Here is a 17,710-nt window from a genome sequence, read left to right on the forward strand (position 1 = left end):
GCGTGATGACACAGTAGGATAATTGGTGCCCTGGGCAAGAGACTTTCTCTCTCTCTCTCAGCAACTCAGAGGGTTTTTTTCACCCCCCCCCCCCCCCCTCCAGCTATGACGGCTCCTCTCGCTGATGAGTTTCATGTAACGTGATTGAAAGCTGGAGCTTGAGAGCGTGGCCGGATTATTCTTGCCAGGTGTCATCTCTGCGATCAAGGGCGAACTTTCCGTGCTTAACCGAACAATGAAAGGCACTTCAGAAGAAAAAAAAAATCCAGTCAAATCATCATGGTCTAAGTTCAGCGAGATAATAACCGACGAAAAGATCTGACTCCGAGGGAAAAATTCAATTTGTGTCTACTGGCTACTAGTTTGAACTGAAGCCTCTTTGATGTCTCGGTCCTTGTACATACGACCGAGTTACCACAAGATCGGCAGAAAACAAAATAAGTCTCGCAGACATCAAACAGACCCAGGAGGGAAGATGATCTGTTTTCAGTCATGGTGAACCAAGAAAACCTAAACTCTCCAAGTCATCCCCAACTCACCCCGACCGCCACCCTTCCATCACTACTGCCCCCCCCCCCCCCAACCACTGGGTGGCACATGTGGCCAAGTGTTGTTACCCAGTCTGCATGTCTCGGCACGCAAGATCCCTTCTTTGAGCGCCGCCTGAGTGATGTGCGGAGGGGGCTTTTCATTTGGGGATTTAGATGTTTGGGATTTGGCTCACTGACGCATTGTTTTTCCTCCTCGTGAGTGATGATCTGTGTCTGGAGTCAGGAGTAAAAGGGAGAGACGTGGAACTGGAGCATGGGGCATACGCCGAGCCATTAAAGCAGTGACAGGGAGTTAGTGAGAGGGAGGAGGACGAGTGAAAAGAGGAGATGAATGACGGTGAGACTGAGAGTTGGGAATTTGGTGTCTGCATCGCGGCAGCTCTGAAGCAACAGTCAACTGGGTTTACAGTGTGGAGCCGCAGATCGTCTGTGAGAAATGTTGAGAGAGAAGCTTTCTGTTTGGCTGACTGCTGATGGATTCGTCCGCCTTCGTCATTCATTCACAAGACAGGAGCTAAGAACGATGAATCAATTCATTATTTAATTCAACTACAAATTAAAAGCAAGTTAAGAAACTTTAACATGCTTCCGGGGGAAAAAAAATAGCAATGTTCTTTAAGACCTAAATTCAATGTTTTAAAATATAGATAATAAAAATGCATGAAATGAGTTACAGTTGACATTTTTCTATACGCACAGGTTTTTTGGACAGTCCTTGTGGAATCTTGGTACTTTGCACTTGGCAAAACAGTCTTACTTGTCAGCTTTAAGATGGTTTGATGACGACTCCACTTATCTAAAGAGGGGAAAAAGTGTTTTCAGACAAAATACAGTAGGTTAGACCTTTGACCTCAAAGGTTAGAGAAAATGTATATAGGGATGTGGAAGTGGAAATATTTTTTTTATAATCAGTCAGAAGCACTTTAATTAAACATTTTCACAACTGTGCACATATATAAAACAAAAAGGGCGAATTGCAGCTTCAAAACAGTTCACTTCATTTTTGATGGTTTCATATTTTCACTTTGCTGCACTAGTTCACTAGTTGCACTAATGCACTGGTTACAGCTGCATCTGTAAAACACAATTTGGATTAAAAAAATCAATTGCACTCATTTTAATGTCTAAATATATATATATATATATATATATATATATATATATATATATATATATATATATATATATAAAATAGAAGTTGTGATTTGTTCTGTTTTTATCAATTAAATGATAGCTTTTGTTTCCAATTCAAAAGATATGCGCTTTATCAGTGACTCAGCACTTTTCCAGAATCTTATCTTTCCAAAAGGGGGCCATTTTAAACTTGCAGTGCTCAAGCTTCGCTCCACAACTTCATCTTCTTTAATTGCCTGGAAATGGATTCAATGCAATTTGAAGAAATCATTTGAAAAGAAATAGAGCCGGTCAGATGCACCTCAGCCGAAGGTATAGCATTTAAATTCAAACTGTATGATAAGTCCTCCATTAGATAAGTTCATGAATGGGTTCCCTTGTTACAACAGCGGAGCTTCAGGTTCATTATAGAAATGGAGATGTAGAACTATAGAATCATGGCCATGTCCTAATATTATCATATTCAAAGCCTCACTTGAAAACATGACTTCCCAGCACACACACACACACACACACACACACACACACACACACACACACACACACACACACACGCACACACACTGTCCTGAGGGCTCCTCATCTATCTTCTGTTTCCAGTCTTGTTCCCATTTTCCACTTGTCCGCCAAGTCGCCACCAGCCCTGCTGATGTTTTCACTCTTTGATCATTGATTCGGAAATCAAGCACACGTTTTCCCTCCGTATTTTTCTATTTCATTAAGTTTCAGGATGTTTACAGGAAGATTACATACAGCCTAGATATGATTACTGGACCATTCGTTACACTCAAAGTTTTCGGATTCTGCTTGAATACTCCCTGCATTCCTTTATCTTGGTGGAGAGAGAGAGAGAGAGAGAGAGCACAGATTCCACCCATCCATCCATCCAGTCCTTTGAGAACATGTTCACGCCTGTGTGAGTGTATCAACATCATATCCCCCCTATCCTCCTTATGTCTCAGAGCAGATTATGAGCACTGAAGCTGACTGAAATGACTTTGAATTCTCCAAAGCCCCCTAACCCCTGGGAACATACCTGTTCTTGCAAGCCTCAAATGTACAGGTGCCTCATTTCAAAAGGATATGGCCCTCCTCTCTCTTTCTTTTCCCTCTCTCATTTTCTTCCTCCCTCCCCCCTAACGGCTGCAACTTTACCCCACGACTGCATTGGAGGCCTATTGAAATACCTCCTCTGGTCGAGTCTGCTACTTCAAAGTCGACTTTCACCCTGCAGCCAGATCCGAGGGGTGGGCCGTCTGACCAGGGAAGGGGCTCGGGACTTCAAAGTCTGCAACGGTTAGTTGGGAGCTGTTTGAAAATTGGAGAACACCTTGGAAAAAAAAACAAAAAAACGGAGGTGACTGATACTGTCGTGTGTCCACTGTGAAGTTGATACTGTAATTATGAGTGTCTGGATATAACTGCCACTGTGTAGACCAGTTCTGCTTTAACTGTGTGGATTTTAAACAAATAACGACTTTTAACTTATAACCTTTTTTTCTTCTCGTATTATGTTGATTTCAAAGAACACACTAAAGTTTGGGGTATATTTCATTCTTCACCGTGTGGCTGTGAGCTCACAGTGATGGAGAAGTCCCCTCACAGTTCCAAGTGTAAACGAGGAAAGTAAAGTCATATTATAAGCTTTAGTGCCAAAGAGTTACAGTCACAGCTGTGGCAGTTCCTCTTTTTATATAGAGACTAACTTGATTTTTCACATTGGAACTCGACAATATTACATGTAATAAGCAAGCGAACACATATACCCGCCTTACAAAGCTTGCTTTAAGCTTTCCACTCTCATGTGTCACTCAAGATGAAGATTTTTGATTACAGAGACAAGTGTCGGTTCCGATTTGCATTGCGGAAGTCTGTCGACCCCGCGACCATGCTCGGAGCCACCGAAAATGCAACTTTTTTGAAATCGCTCCCACTACATCTACACGGAGGAAAAGTTTTTGAAAACACTGTTACTCTGCATGTCCACCACAGCCAACGCAAATAATTGTTTTGCGCATGTTCAAGTAAATGGACAATAAAAACAATGGAGGGCCTCCACAGTGTCATGACTCCCAGTCCATATTCTACTGGGACTTGGTGGTCTTGAGCCTCGTTTCCACAGTGCCCCTTGGTGCCGATGCCGGTCGGGTGGGGTCGGCTATCTGTAACCAGACCCATATCAGTGCCGCGTTTCCATTACACGGGGTTCGGTTTGAAATGTAGGCGGGGTTATGAACGGTTGTGTAATCACGCAGTCACCTGATTGCTGCCGGACAACTGATTGGAAATGGCTGCTTGCTGGGAGAACAGCGGTTGTCACGGACCAATGAGCAGACGGCAGTGTTGAAGCTCCTCCCCCTCATATCCGGCACATTGTGCCTGGTACCCCAAGTGGAGGGGTAGCGAGAAATGGCTACCAATGGTACCGGTTGGTAACGGTTCTGAGTCAGTGGAAACGCACAACAACCGGTTCCGACCTGACCCGTACCGGCACCAAGTGGCACTGTGGAAACGAGGCTTTAGAGTTGAGAGTCGCCTGGAATAGCAATTCAACTTTGTCATCTGTACATTAGAATGTGTATTACAAAAACAAACAAACAGCCCAAAATAAAAATGACATTGTTTTCAGCAGTTCTGCCATTTCCGTGTAAATGGACATTGTTTTCAAAAGGTTGTGGTATTAACGCGGTATAAAACTTTTCTGCAATGAAAACATAAAAATTATGCATTTGAAACATTATCGTGTAAATTGAGTGCAGACAACACAGCGATGCCACAATAATACAGTGTATTATTATTACAGAATGCATTATTAGAACACCCTACTTTGGAGAGATAATTAAAAGTAATACATACGTTTCTTTTACAAGTAACTGGTTACAGTATATGTAGCCTGTAAGTCCACTACTTTTTATAGAAGTAACTCATTACTGTGCTTATGTAGTAATTTGCATGATTGAATGCAATTCTACCAACTTTTAGTCACTTGAGCAACATTGCACATCACTGGAATCAGGCGAAACTCTCTTTCTAATTATCTCTATTATATCGTCCAGTGACATGGAAAAACAAACAAACATACAGACAAAATGAGCCTAGAGCTTCTAATGTCTCATACCACGGTACTAGTGATGACCGAGCCGTCTTTTTAATTGGCCACCCAGGATGAGTGAAGCTTCCCTAATTCTGATTGGAATAGGTGTTTTGAAAAATTCATTTGCATTGAGAGTAATTATTATTGATCAATGAGGCCCCATGGTCACTCAGTTTGACTTGTATCTTTAGTATCCAGCACCCCATGAGAACGATATCCACCTCCTCACACGCTAGTCTTTCAGGAGCGGTCGAGTCAAGTTACTAAGAGTTAAAACTTCGTATGAAACTGTACATAGGAGCTGTTGTTGCATTGTTTTTGGAGGAAACACGATTGGAGCTTTAATTTCACAAAACCTATTACAGTATTTGTTGGTTGAAAGCACTCCGTAAATAAAGTTTGTCTCATAACTATCAAAAGACTCTCCATCTTCCCTCCCTCAGTGCTGGTATCCCCCCCACCCCCCCCCCCCCCCACCCCCATCTGTCTCCTCAACTTATAATCCTTCGCAGAACTTTTCATGAGACTTTCCCACTGCGGTCTGTGCAGTGACATCATTGCAAACATGCGACAGAGCCAGAGCCGGCTGGAGTCAATAGTCATCTCCATACTGTGTCATCATGAGGAAAGCATCCCCCATAATCTGGGGGGCTGTAGGGCCCCCTAATTGCTTTATGTAATAATATGCTACAGTGATGCGCTCTTCTGGGAGCCATGAATGTAAATGCTCCCCCTCCTCATCGTCTCCTTTCTTCATTAAAGCATAACGTCAGCACCGTGCCAACAAAGAGACAATTCAACAGAGGCTGGGAGCCTCGTTGGTGCGCAGTCCTGCACTGAGGGACACATTCCCTTTGGGTATTATTAGTAACCCGTGATCTTGTGTTTATCTCATATTTACTTATTTATGCGGCCAAGTCAATTAACAGCGAATCTGTGTTCGCGTCGACATGATGGAAGAGGGTGGTGAGGTGGGTTGCAACGTTGACATTTTTGAGTTTGCAGCTGAAGATTTGCGCGGCTTATAGCCAAATGAAAACAAACACTTGATTAGAACTGACACAGAGTCACGTTAGACGTTGATTCCCAACTAAATATTCATTCATGTTCAGTGGGATTGAGTTCATTTGCCTCCTTGTTGTTCGAAATAAATCTTCTGTGAATTTTAACAAATCGTTAACAGTTGCCACAGTGACGGACCTCCTGTTCTTTCTATTTTTTACAACGTTAAAGTTACTTGTAATACCACCTAGTGGTACAAAGTGGAATTCCAAGATCGGAATATCTGAATGAGTTCTGTAGGCTGTTTCAATAGACAGTGAGTGTAGTCCACAGAGGATTGAGCGAGGGAGGTGAGTTACCGCCCCTGCCCCGCCTCTCAGTGGCCACGTCTGCTGGCTCTTAATGGACTCAGAACCAACTATATCAGGGTTGTCCAAACTATTTTCTCTTTTTTTTTTGTGATTCCATTTTGTTTAAAAGTTAACTTGCTGAAGTGTTGAAACACAAAATAAAAACAATACAGCCAATTGCAAGTTTCACTTGTGGGCCAGATTTCATTATATTTTTAGAATCTGCTGTGGGCCAATTAAAAATGAACCGGCAGTCCCAGTTGGAGCGTGGGCGTCCGTTTGGACGCTCACCACCACCATGTGGTACAAAATGGGAACACAGGACAGGATGGCCTAGTTGGTTAGCTTACCTATGTAAAACGGTTTGAATGTCTCAGTTCTAGCAGTCTCTTAAAAAGAGCTTCAGCCATTGCTTGAATTTATTTCTTCACATAAAAGTGTTGGCGCCTGCCAGTTTGATGGCCTGAGGAAATGCCCGATGCTAAAATGACTCATCGCGCCTGCACGGGTTACAGATAGCTTTACAAAGCACACCCGACTGAAAAAGTTGGTTAGCTTGATGACGACAGCTGATAAACCTACAGCGCAGTACAAGGAAGTGTTCCCAACACCATATTTGTGCACTGGGTGAAGGTGGTGGGTCACTGTAAACATCCAGAGTTCTCTAAGTTTGGCTGTTTGAGTCTTGGGAGTTTCTACCTCGGTCGACTGAGGATAGACTACAGTGACTCATGATACCAACTTGTGGTACAAAGAGGTATTACAAGACAGGTGATGTGTAAGCTCTTTTTTAAATTTTTTTTTTTATCACATGCTGTGTTAAAGACAAAACATTACACCTTTACAGCTCACAGGCCAAAATAGCATAAAAATTGAGGTAAAGAAAAGCCCCAAACGTTAGAATCCAAACACAATAGTTACAGTGAGAGCTACAAAGATTAGTGTTTTGCACTTTTGCTTCACAATGAAAATGTCCCCGGGTTGAGCCCCGGCTTTGGAATTTTTCCATGCGGAGTGAGCCTGGAAAGTTCAGCATCCTGGCGATCTGGTTTTACTTTAACGGAAAAGCTACATGTTCGTTTAATGTCTGTATGTTTTATTATTAATATTAGTCCACTCACAACAGTGTCCACATCATTTCATTGCACATTTACTGTGTGTTAAGCCTGCCAAATAAATACATCTGAAAATCTGAAATCCATTTAAACTTCATCAAATTTAAAACCCCGAGTCCCAAGGGAACGTTGAAATCAGAGTTTGACCAAAAGATAAGAGATGAAACAGCTTGTCAATAGCACCTAAAACATATAAAACCAGCCAGTGAATCTCAGATGAGCACCGAAAGGAAAAGAGAAGCCCCTCGAAGATCACCTAACTGAACAGCCTGTTGGGAGGGATGATACAGTAATGCAGAGAGCTGAGCCAGCCACCATCCCACCCAAAGCCCTCCTCATCCTCAGCACTCTCTCGCAGCCTAAACAAGCAGGCAGCTGATTCTTCTCAGGGTGGCCTGACTCTAAACACTGGTGCGAAGAGACTGGAGCGTCAGGAGATGCTCCACAGCTGCCATCGAATCACAACATGACAGTTTGTCAGAGATAAAAGGGGATACAACTTTCAATTCATCACACAATTTAACACCTTTAAAGAGCCAAACCGTCACACAACATTTTTAATATCACTGTCGAGTGGTCATAAAAGTCAGCTTCCATTGGAAGAAGGTGGATTTAGAAGTGGCTTGAACACTTGTGGCTACCAGCAGAGGGCAGTCTTGCAGTGAAAGAAGAAGCCAGTGATTGGCTCACTGAACTATGTGTCCTAATACATTCTGGGGTCTATAAGTATGCTGATAATGCAAATCAAATTTAATTTTATCAGTCGGCCTGCAGGAATGGCACCTTCCAAGTCCCATCAGTTATACATTTATTCTCCTGGAGCCATGGTGAGTGTGTGTGTGTGTGTGTGTGTGTGTGTGTGTGTGTGTGTGTGTGTGTGTGTGTGTGTGTGTGTGTGTGTGTGTGTGTGTGTGTGTGTGTGTGTGTGTGTGTGTGTGTGTGTGTACTTCTTCAAGTGGACAAACACAGGAGTGTGACAAGGCGGCTCTGGGACATGTGGTGTGGATCAGGATTCATAAAACTGAGTGACGTCTGGTGTGATCTGTAAATTATTGTCATGCTGGAGGCGATGAAGAACTTCTTAAGTTTCAGCTTTGAATTGTTTTCCACCCTGCTTTTCTTTTCTTTTCTTTTCTTTTCTTTCTTTCTTTCTTTCTTTCTTTTTTTTTTTTTTAAGTCCAAACACATGTTGACCATCGCCGCTTTCTTCCAGAGGCTGCTGCATTCTTGACCTAAAAAGTCCTCACAGTTGGTTTTCATAATCGCCCTGCCACACAGCTGACAGCAAGATGAAACCTGGTTTTCCGAGCCTCTCTTGGGCCTTAAACGCCGTAGGAGACGGGTGGAATCACTCAGGTTTATTCACCAGCTCACTGTGATATTTAGATTCATTGTTTCGTTTTTTTACAGGCATCTCGGATTAAAATAAGAAGCAGTACTGTTCACTAAAGTCAGAACAATGCGTGCACAGTTTAATCTTCACTTGCATGGCACCGTGGGCTCGTTTCATGTATTGTTCAACTGCACAAAGATTCAAATCATCTTTTCTTTGCAGGAATGAAAAGAGCGCATGTTTGTCTATTGCTTCAGCGCTCCTCTCAGTGTGTCTAATAATAAAGCCTCGCACATGGTGAAAGAAGGAAAGAAGAGGCACCAGGCAGAAGACGTTCTGCAGGAACTGGCCAGCGTGAAACTTTCACAATAGACTCTTTATTCCGAACAAGAGATGGCAGCCAAACAATCCTTCTGTGGTAAACAACAGCAACAAATCGCCGCGAACAGAAGTGCTGGATGCGCCCTATTATTTTAAAGAGCACATAATGAAGCAGAGCTTCATCAATAAATGCGCGATGAATCATAAACCAGCTCACAGCAGGTTTTCCGTTCACCTGCTAATTTATGTCGAATTACATTGAAACATTTAGAGGTTTGTAAAGTGTCTGAAATGATCTGTGATTAGCTTGTCAGGCCCGTCTTGATGACGAAGACCGCTTTGAAGATGAAAAGCAACATTTAATTGGAGCGCCATCCGTCTAAGGACCGGTGCGCAATTATATGAGTAAATGTGAACCGCCTTCAATTCATGAGAAGTTCAACAAGTCGACAGTAAACACGGTTGCAGGGGAGATAAGACCTGAAATGTTTTGTCTACTCGAAATCATTGCACCAGCAAAGGAGCGGCTGCAGAAATGAGACCATGTCAGAAACTCGCCACTTACACGTTAAGAAAGCACATGGTGCCATTTTCTCTGTCCGCTGGACACGACGGTGGATCAGTTCAGTTTATTCCAGTGTGGAAGGCCGAGGCCTCTTATACAGTTTCAACTATTTTGTGCCCCCCCCCCCCCCCCCCCCCCCCCCCCCACACACACACACACACACACACAACTCGTGTGCCACAAACGCTTCTTCTCACGCCAGGAAATAATTTTGGATGTGTGCCGGACTTCCTCGTGTTTTTCACATTAGAAGATAATAAGCTGTTGGGTGTTGGCAGTGGCAGTTAATGACATTGGGATCAAAAGACAATTTAAATAACAACAACACACAACTTTTTTATAGATGATGCAGTTGTTTCTATTTTAAATCATATCATGGTTTTGCAACAACATTTATTTTGTTATAATAAACTGACTCCATTACAATTATAACAACTTCACTCCTAAAACTGTATATATTACAGTTACTACATTTTAGTTTTTACTAGTTTTTCCGGGAAAAGGCAACGCCTTGAACCCCAGATTGATCCCGTTTGTGCTTTTTTGCAACATCCATAATCTGCACTTTAGCTTTTTACATTCTTAAGGGGTATGCTTCACCTGCTGCTACACCTTTTCTTCGTGGACTCCGGATGGCCCAGAGTGAGTCATCACACCACCTTGTGGTACAAAGTGGATTTACACAACTGGACGTGCCGCTACGGGTTGGGTTCATCACCAGCCCAACTCGATATCACTGGTACACAACACACTCAGAACTGTTGTTTCTCAAAATTGTATTATTTTGGTGTTATTAAATCTCCAGACAAACTAAATAATTTGTTGCTCGTTAAGTTTTCTTAACTGAGGACATTATAATGTTTTCACTTAATACCTTCATTAAAATTGGACATGGACATTTTCTTTTTTTTTAATCCGTATGCAGTCATTTTTGTCTGTTGTCTACACTATTTTAGAGAAGAGATGTCTAACAACATATAGTGTCAGTGAGATTGTGTCACTTAAAAAACTAAACTTTATTGTGGCGAAAGGTATGTGACTGAGACGACAAGAGACAAATGCACAAAGGCCTTTTCAATTCAAAGAAACATTTGAGCATCTGAATGATCTACATGATTTGGTTTGGCAGTCAAATAGAGGGTCTCGTTTCCAAACCAAACAAGTTATTATCTCCGAGGTATTCCAAAATCTTTGCCCTTCATGCAGACTTACTCTTCAGGTAGGTACATTTTGGTCTGCTACACAGCCTTCATATCACTCAATAGCAAAGAAATTCTCAGAGGTTACAAATGGAACTTTACTGACATAATCTTAAAAAAGATTCAGCCTAAGGATGTGGCCCGATGGCATAAAAAAAAAACCTCCCGACATATTTACAGATGGAGCTCAGTCACAGCAGGAGTATATATAAATCTACTCTTGACTGAGAGGATAGACTGAAGTAAAGGTTAAGGTAAAGACATTTGCAGGTTCTTGTGAGCGCACACCACGCATGTTTCACATACACCGTATTACATTTGCACACAAATTGAATTTGTGAGTACACTAACACATATTTCTATGTAAACACAATTCTATACACGTACAATGATCTGATCGCATGTAGGCAAATTGAAGTGAACACAATTATTCACGTGCAAACGCAAATCACTCTGCCCCACTTTGGCATCTTGTCAGTCCTTAACTCTTTATCACACAAACCCAGCTAGTAACTTCCTCATTTCTTCCTGTCCCTTGAAAGCTAATCATATTAAGTCAATAGCTATTGCTGAATACATGATGAAGTGGTGACACAACTCTCACAATTACACAAAGACTCATGTTTCAACCGTTCGCTATAACTTAGTATCTCATCATTTCTTTAAGATATCAAAAACATTTCAATGCTATCAGAAAATATCTGATCCGATAAGGAACTAAGCCAAAATACAAATAACGCCTTTCATTGTTGGACTTTACGACTCAGTATCCTTTCACAAATCTCCAGCAAAAAAGCGGCATCTTTTCTTTCTTTTTTTTAACCGATAAATTCTTAAATGGGCTTTTGGTCAGAGTTACACTTTGAAACTGATATCATTACATATTAATGACCTGAAATAACATGATTTTTGATGAACTATAACAACTTACATGAGTGAAAAAAGTCAGAAAACCTGAGGGCTGAGTAGTTTAAAAAGTACCATGTTAACATGTATTACTAAAATCGTACATACTGCACCTTTAAAAGAGTACAAACGTTTAGTTTTGTTCTGGTTTTAAGGTTAAAAAGAAATTCAGATCTGAATGTGATTGTAAATGAATATGAATACAAAATGAGTCAATGAATAACACAGAGACATAATGAGGAATATTGTTTATGAAAGTCCAGTTAAACAAGGCGTACTCTATAAATTCTTAAGTTAGTATGGTTCTGGTCAGATGTACTATTCAAAACTGATTTTATTTTATATTCATTACTGCCCTAAACCACATTTAAGAACTAATTATGACACTGCTAGATTAATTAATGATCACAGTGTTTAGCAAAATGACACCAAAAGTAAGACACATGCTGGGGTTACACTGGGTGTTATTGTGACTCATTACTACCAACCAATGCACAGAAGAGGTACTGCTAACATCATACACACTGCACCTTGAAAAAGTATAAAAAGCTAGTTTGAGTTTAATTTTGAAATCAGCAGTATTCAGATATCAATAAAATAGTATTTGTATAGGATGTTATGCTAACCTGTAGTTACCCAAAATACTTTTTCAAACATCTATTAAAAAACAAACAAACAAACAAAAAAAATCCCAACACAATATAATGTATCATGAATACAAAGAAACCGAATAAGGCCCCATTTATGTGACAATGTGCAATTTTGTCAAAGAGCCAAGACTCAAGATTCAACTTTTTTGAAACGCACATGCGCACCACAGCTGTAGGAAATAGTTCTTCTGCCCTTGCACAAGTGCAGGTAGATGGACAATAACAACAATGGCAGCCTCCGGAGTGTCATGGCTCCCACTCCATATTCTCCTCGGTAGTTTTATAGTTGAGAGTCACCAAAATAAAGTTCCAAGTGGGTCGTCTGTCAATAGAAATGTCCATGTACTCGCCGGTGTTAATGTTTATAGCGTGTTGTTCTCTGCAGCATGTGTGTGTGGTTTCATCACAAATGCAACCAATAGCAGCCACTAGTGGAAGGAAAACTGCATTATTCTTAGCTATTTGGCAGGTTCGTTGTAACCGGGGATTGCTTTCAGAAATGAAAACGCAATAAATAAATAAATAACTGTAAGAGGAGCAAAACTGCACTAACTATAGATCTGTGCAAATAAATGAAATGACATACATAAATATGCAAGTGCATAAAATACACACATACTAAAAAAAACAAAAACTATTTACCTTAGATCAATAAGTTATTAACTATCTTTAAGGAATAGGCATTAAATAAGCCTTGGCTTCTGTCTATACCCAGTTCGGCTACAGAACAAGAAAAACGTGTGTATGAACTATGAACTGAATGCAAAAAAAATAATTCAACTTTCGCCCCGAAACTGTAACAGTAACCGAAATAAACCATTCATTCATTCATAATGTGAATGAACACATTGTAAAGCATCATTAATAACGAGTCAATAACTGAGGAGTAATGCTTGTTTATTGTTCAAAGTTCCTTTGCGTGAATCCCAGAACGAATAAAACTCTCCACATGCCGCTCACAGTGAAACCCTGTCCTTAGATCAACTTGAAGGTAAACCTGTAGGTGCGCGAATCTGAATGGGATTGAAAAATTAGCCCGGATAAATCCCGAACCGCCCTGACGTGGGGAGTGTTTGTTTTAAGGAGGCGCGGCGGGAGGAAAAAAAAAAAAAAACCCAAAACAAAACAAAAAAACAAAACGTGTCAAACTCGAGGGGGAGAAAAAGAAACAAAATAAAAGCAACAGTACGCCGGGGCCCGACGACCGCGACATGCGGGAGCCACCTCTTACATTCAACGCCAAGCTCGGAACTGAGCGTGGAGCGCGGAGATTTCCAGCAAACAATGCGTCCAAAGCCCTCCTGCACTCCGCTCGGCGCCCAGTCCGCACTGAGGTCCGCGGTGCCTCCTTAACTGAGTGCTGGCACTTCAGAGGAGGGAGTGCAAAGGAGAGGGTCAGAAAGAGTGGTGGGTGGGAATATAACCCTTTTGGGAGAGCGAGAGAGAGAGAGGGAGAGAGAGAGAGAAAGAGAGAGAGAACTAAAAAAAGAAAAAAAGGGAAAAAAATCACGTGTTTGGAGATCAAAGGAGATCCGCTTTGTAGAGGAGGAGGAGGAGGGTGAGAAAGAAAGAGAGAGGGAGGGAGGGAGGGAGGGAGAGAGAGAGAGAGAGAGAGAGAGGCAGCGTTTGCAGGCAATGTAATTGACAAGGCTCGCAGTGGTGAAATAAACACGCTTCAGCCCGGGCGCAGCTTTTCTATTATTATTAATATTATTATTATTATTGCGCAATCCTGACTCTTCGGACGCATCGCCGGCAGCGCGCGCAAGACCCGATTTCAATTACGATTAATTAATCCGTGTGAAATTATGTCCCGATCGGCGCAGATCCAGCCGGCAAGATGATGATTCTACCAAGGAGAGGCTCGGATCGTGTGCCCGACTCGGTGGTCCTGGTGATCCTGGTGGTCGCCGCGTCTCTCGGTGCCGTTTTCGCCAAGGATACAGCCTTTGTGGAAGTGGTACTGTTCGAGTCCAGTCCCAATGGAGATTATACGACTTACACGACTGGCTTGCAGGGACGGTTCTCCAAGGCAGGAGCCACTATCAGCGCGGAGGGGGAGATCGTCCAAGTACGTGTTTAAAAAGTGTCTATTTCTTCTTACCGGGGGTGGGAACGGCAAGCAGCGGACCCCGGGATCGCCACCGGGAGCCGGACTGTAATCTTTATTCACCATGCCGCCCTTCTTAAAACTTTTTGTATTATTTGTTTCCACCGGGTGGTGGTGGTGGTGGTGACAAGAGTTGTGTGTGTGTGAGTGTGTGTGTGCGTGCGCGCGCGCGCGTGTGTGTGTGTGCAGGCACAGTGTGAGGATGGTACCGAGCTTTGCAAAGCATATGCGGTCACAAGATGGCTCCTATCTTGTGGAATTCATTCACAGGGAAAACATGCTCTTGCAAGTTATTTTGTTGATGTCTGGTGCAGCCGGATCACCTCGCAGCACCGAGACGCACACACGCGTTTTTCCGGAACCGTCTCCCCCCTCCACCACCACCACCACTACTCCCAACCACACCACCTCAAATAAACACCGACCCCCCCACCCACCCCCAAACCCCCCCTTAAAAAAAAAGTTAGTCAACTTTCTATCGCTGCGCGCACTTCGCAAGAGCTGCACGGACGTACGAGGCCACGATCGTTGCTTAGTTTTTACAGTTTATCCGGACCACTTGATAGTTTCAGTCGAATGCAACCCACTCAAAAACTTAATGTAGGAGTTGTTTGTTTGTTTTCCAAAAAAAACCCGTTCTGTGCACCCTGATAGTGGGGTTGTAAGTCATCCCCACGTCTAAAGCTTCAGGAATGCATAGAAAAGATAAATAATCAAGTCCTGGAAAGGCCCCTCACGTCCCATCTTTTATTCACTGACCCCAGTCGTGACAAGTGCACAAGCTGGATATGCTTGGATCAACCGAGCAAGTCACTAAAATATGAAGCTTTCTTCTCCCTGTCAAGCGTTTATGTGAGGTTGCATCATTCTTGCTTGATCTGCACCACAGAGAGTATGAGTTCTGTTTTGCTGGTGCCAACGCTTTCATGTTTAATGTCATTATTTTCTGACCCCTTAACAGTATTCCTGCTGGGATGTGCTGCTAAATCACAGCTAGATGTGACCTGAAGCCACTTGAATGGGAGGAATCTGGAGCTGATGGCCGTACAGTGTTGCAGTGGTTAGAACGCTTGCCTTTTAGGAGGTTGTGGGTTCGAGTCCTGGCGTTTGCATGCTTTCTCTTGATACTGCAGGTTCCTCATGCAGTCCAAAGAAATTGTGCGTTTAAGGTTAATTTGCAGTGCGAATTGCCTCTTTGTCTTTGATGGATGGACGACCTGTCCAGGGTGTACCCTGCTCCAGTGGGAGCGACCCGGGCCAGGCACTAGATAAAGTGCTATTGAACTTGAATGGAAAGCCAAGATGAATGGAATGGTGTTGAAGAGCAATTGGTCAGATTTGTAAGGTGCCATATGACTGGGCTCCTTCCGGATGAAGTGGATGAAGTCTGCACTGCTGCTACTAAAGTGTGCGTGGGGAACATTTAAAGCACAGTTGCATTGTGTGGCGAGGAAGGGGGGGGGGGGGTCAATCCTGAAAACAAATCGGAGTTAGACAAGTCGTGTTTCGTCCACAAACGAGGCTGAATCATTTTTCCTTTTTCCTGCCGATGTGCACAGATGCTGGGTTTGCACCGTTCGCCCACCCCTCGCTGCTCTCTGCAACAATGCCCGCAGCCACATGGCAGCACCTTCTTTTTCTTTCTTTTTTTTTTTTTTTGAGTGCACGTCTGCTTTTTTTTTTTTTTTTTTTTTTTTTTAATCCCATTTTTTTTTTGTCTAAAAATGAACATTCAAAGAAAGATGATATGTGGGGGATCAAAGGAGGGGATGCTCGCTGCAAAAACAGGCCCTGTTTATACACAGTGATGGCCATTTGGCGCCACTCGGAAACCGCACCGAAATGTCGGACCTCAGCTTTACATCAAAAACCACATCTATTTAGGTTTGCTTTCTTTACTAACATAGCTTCTGACCACTTAGAGACAGCTTATATTTTGTCAGGCTATAATGAGGGGCAGTTTGTCCAGCGCCGAGCACTGTCTTGGATTTCTTGCAGCGTGTGTTCCTCCAAAGATTTATGCAAGTTGAACCTGACAATGAATGACAACCGTACAAGCTGAGGAGTATAATTTTAAAATGGGATCCAATTACCTTCTTGTAAATTCTATACTTGTAGAATAACTTTGGAGCGACGTGTTGGGAAATGTCTGCGGTGTTGTTTTACACTGGAATTGGGTTGAACACAAATATTTAGGCTGTTGTGTGCTCGGTTGTCCGCGGTGACCTCTGCAACCGGTGCGCTTGTCTGCTTTTATTCTCTCAAGGTTCTCCTCAGTCGGTGAGTAGGTGGCTTGATTCGGCCCGACCTGTGGTTTATGGAGCCCCTCTAGCCCTTTCTTCTGCCGTTTGATCACAGCCCTGAGGGCTTTTCGCTTGGCTCTCTGTTTATTGTAGTGACCATACCTCGGGTAGGTTACCGGTTCAAATACGGGGTGGACGAGCAGAAAAACTTCCCCGACCGCAAAAAGGTGCTCGCGCGCTCCCAACTGGCCTTTGCTAATTCCCTAAAGCCAACACCCCTTCAGCTCCGTCTGAAGTGTGCAAAAAGGGACGCATGCCGCCGGGGCCAAAAATAATAAATTAAGTTAATTTGCCTCTTGGTCCCCTTGAAGGGGGGGGGGGGGGGGGGGGTATATCCACAGTGCCAAACCTGAAGCTCCCCAAGCCAGTTCCCTGATTGCTACAATTCAATTTGGTAATATCAAAGTAATCTGTGTCTCTTTAAATCATTGTGGAATGATGCTTGTGTGTGTGTGTGTGTGTGTGTGTGTGTGTGTGTGTGTGTGTGTGTGTGTGTGTGTGTGTGTGTGTGTGTGTGTGTGTGTGTGTGTGTGTGTGTGTGTGTGTGTGTGTGTGTGTGTGTGTGTGTGTGTGTGTGTGTGTGTGTGAGAGAGAGCGAGCTACAAGAGTTCCTTTGCAGCATCTCTCGACTCCATTCTCGGGGACTAGAGAACATCTGGTTGTCAATCCTGCCAGGTAGTTAATTGCATTCACCTCTTGTCACGGGATTAAATACATCCTGATTAGCCTGCTGTAAACAAAGTGTCCCAGTAAAGCGACAAAGCAAGACTGCTTCCAGCATGGAAAACCGCATTAGCGAGAGGAAACCAGCACGTAAATACTTTTGTTTTTGATTGTACATACGATCGCTTAAACATTCACGTTGGCCTCGCTGTACTTTTAGATACGGATTAAGCATTTTAAGTAGACTAATCATGATCTGGACAATTCGTTCCTGTATACTAAGGGTGTGTTTACGCCACGATGGTCTGGCATGAGAAAAAGAAGTTTGAGTGCAAGAAGGGTGACTAATGCAGGGGTTCTCAAAGTGTGTGAGAGGATCTTCTGTCCTGCAATCAGCGATGGTTTATGGTTGAA

The 17,710-nt window shown here is 42.9% G+C and overlaps 1 protein-coding gene across 1 annotated transcript in view; it reads left to right on the plus strand.

The window, feature by feature from the left end:
• Positions 1-14,082: 14,082 nt before the first annotated feature.
• Positions 14,083-17,710, plus strand: part of znrf3 (zinc and ring finger 3) — a gene marked incomplete at its 3' end in the record, with an annotated part of 80,646 nt that continues 77,018 nt past the window's right edge. The window contains exon 1 of the mRNA XM_080467529.1: positions 14,083-14,291. The remainder of the gene's footprint in view (positions 14,292-17,710) is intronic.

The sequence above is a fragment of the Lipophrys pholis genome, assembly GCF_963383615.2.
Source record: "Lipophrys pholis genome assembly, chromosome: 7".
NCBI classification, from domain to species: Eukaryota; Metazoa; Chordata; class Actinopteri; order Blenniiformes; family Blenniidae; genus Lipophrys; species Lipophrys pholis.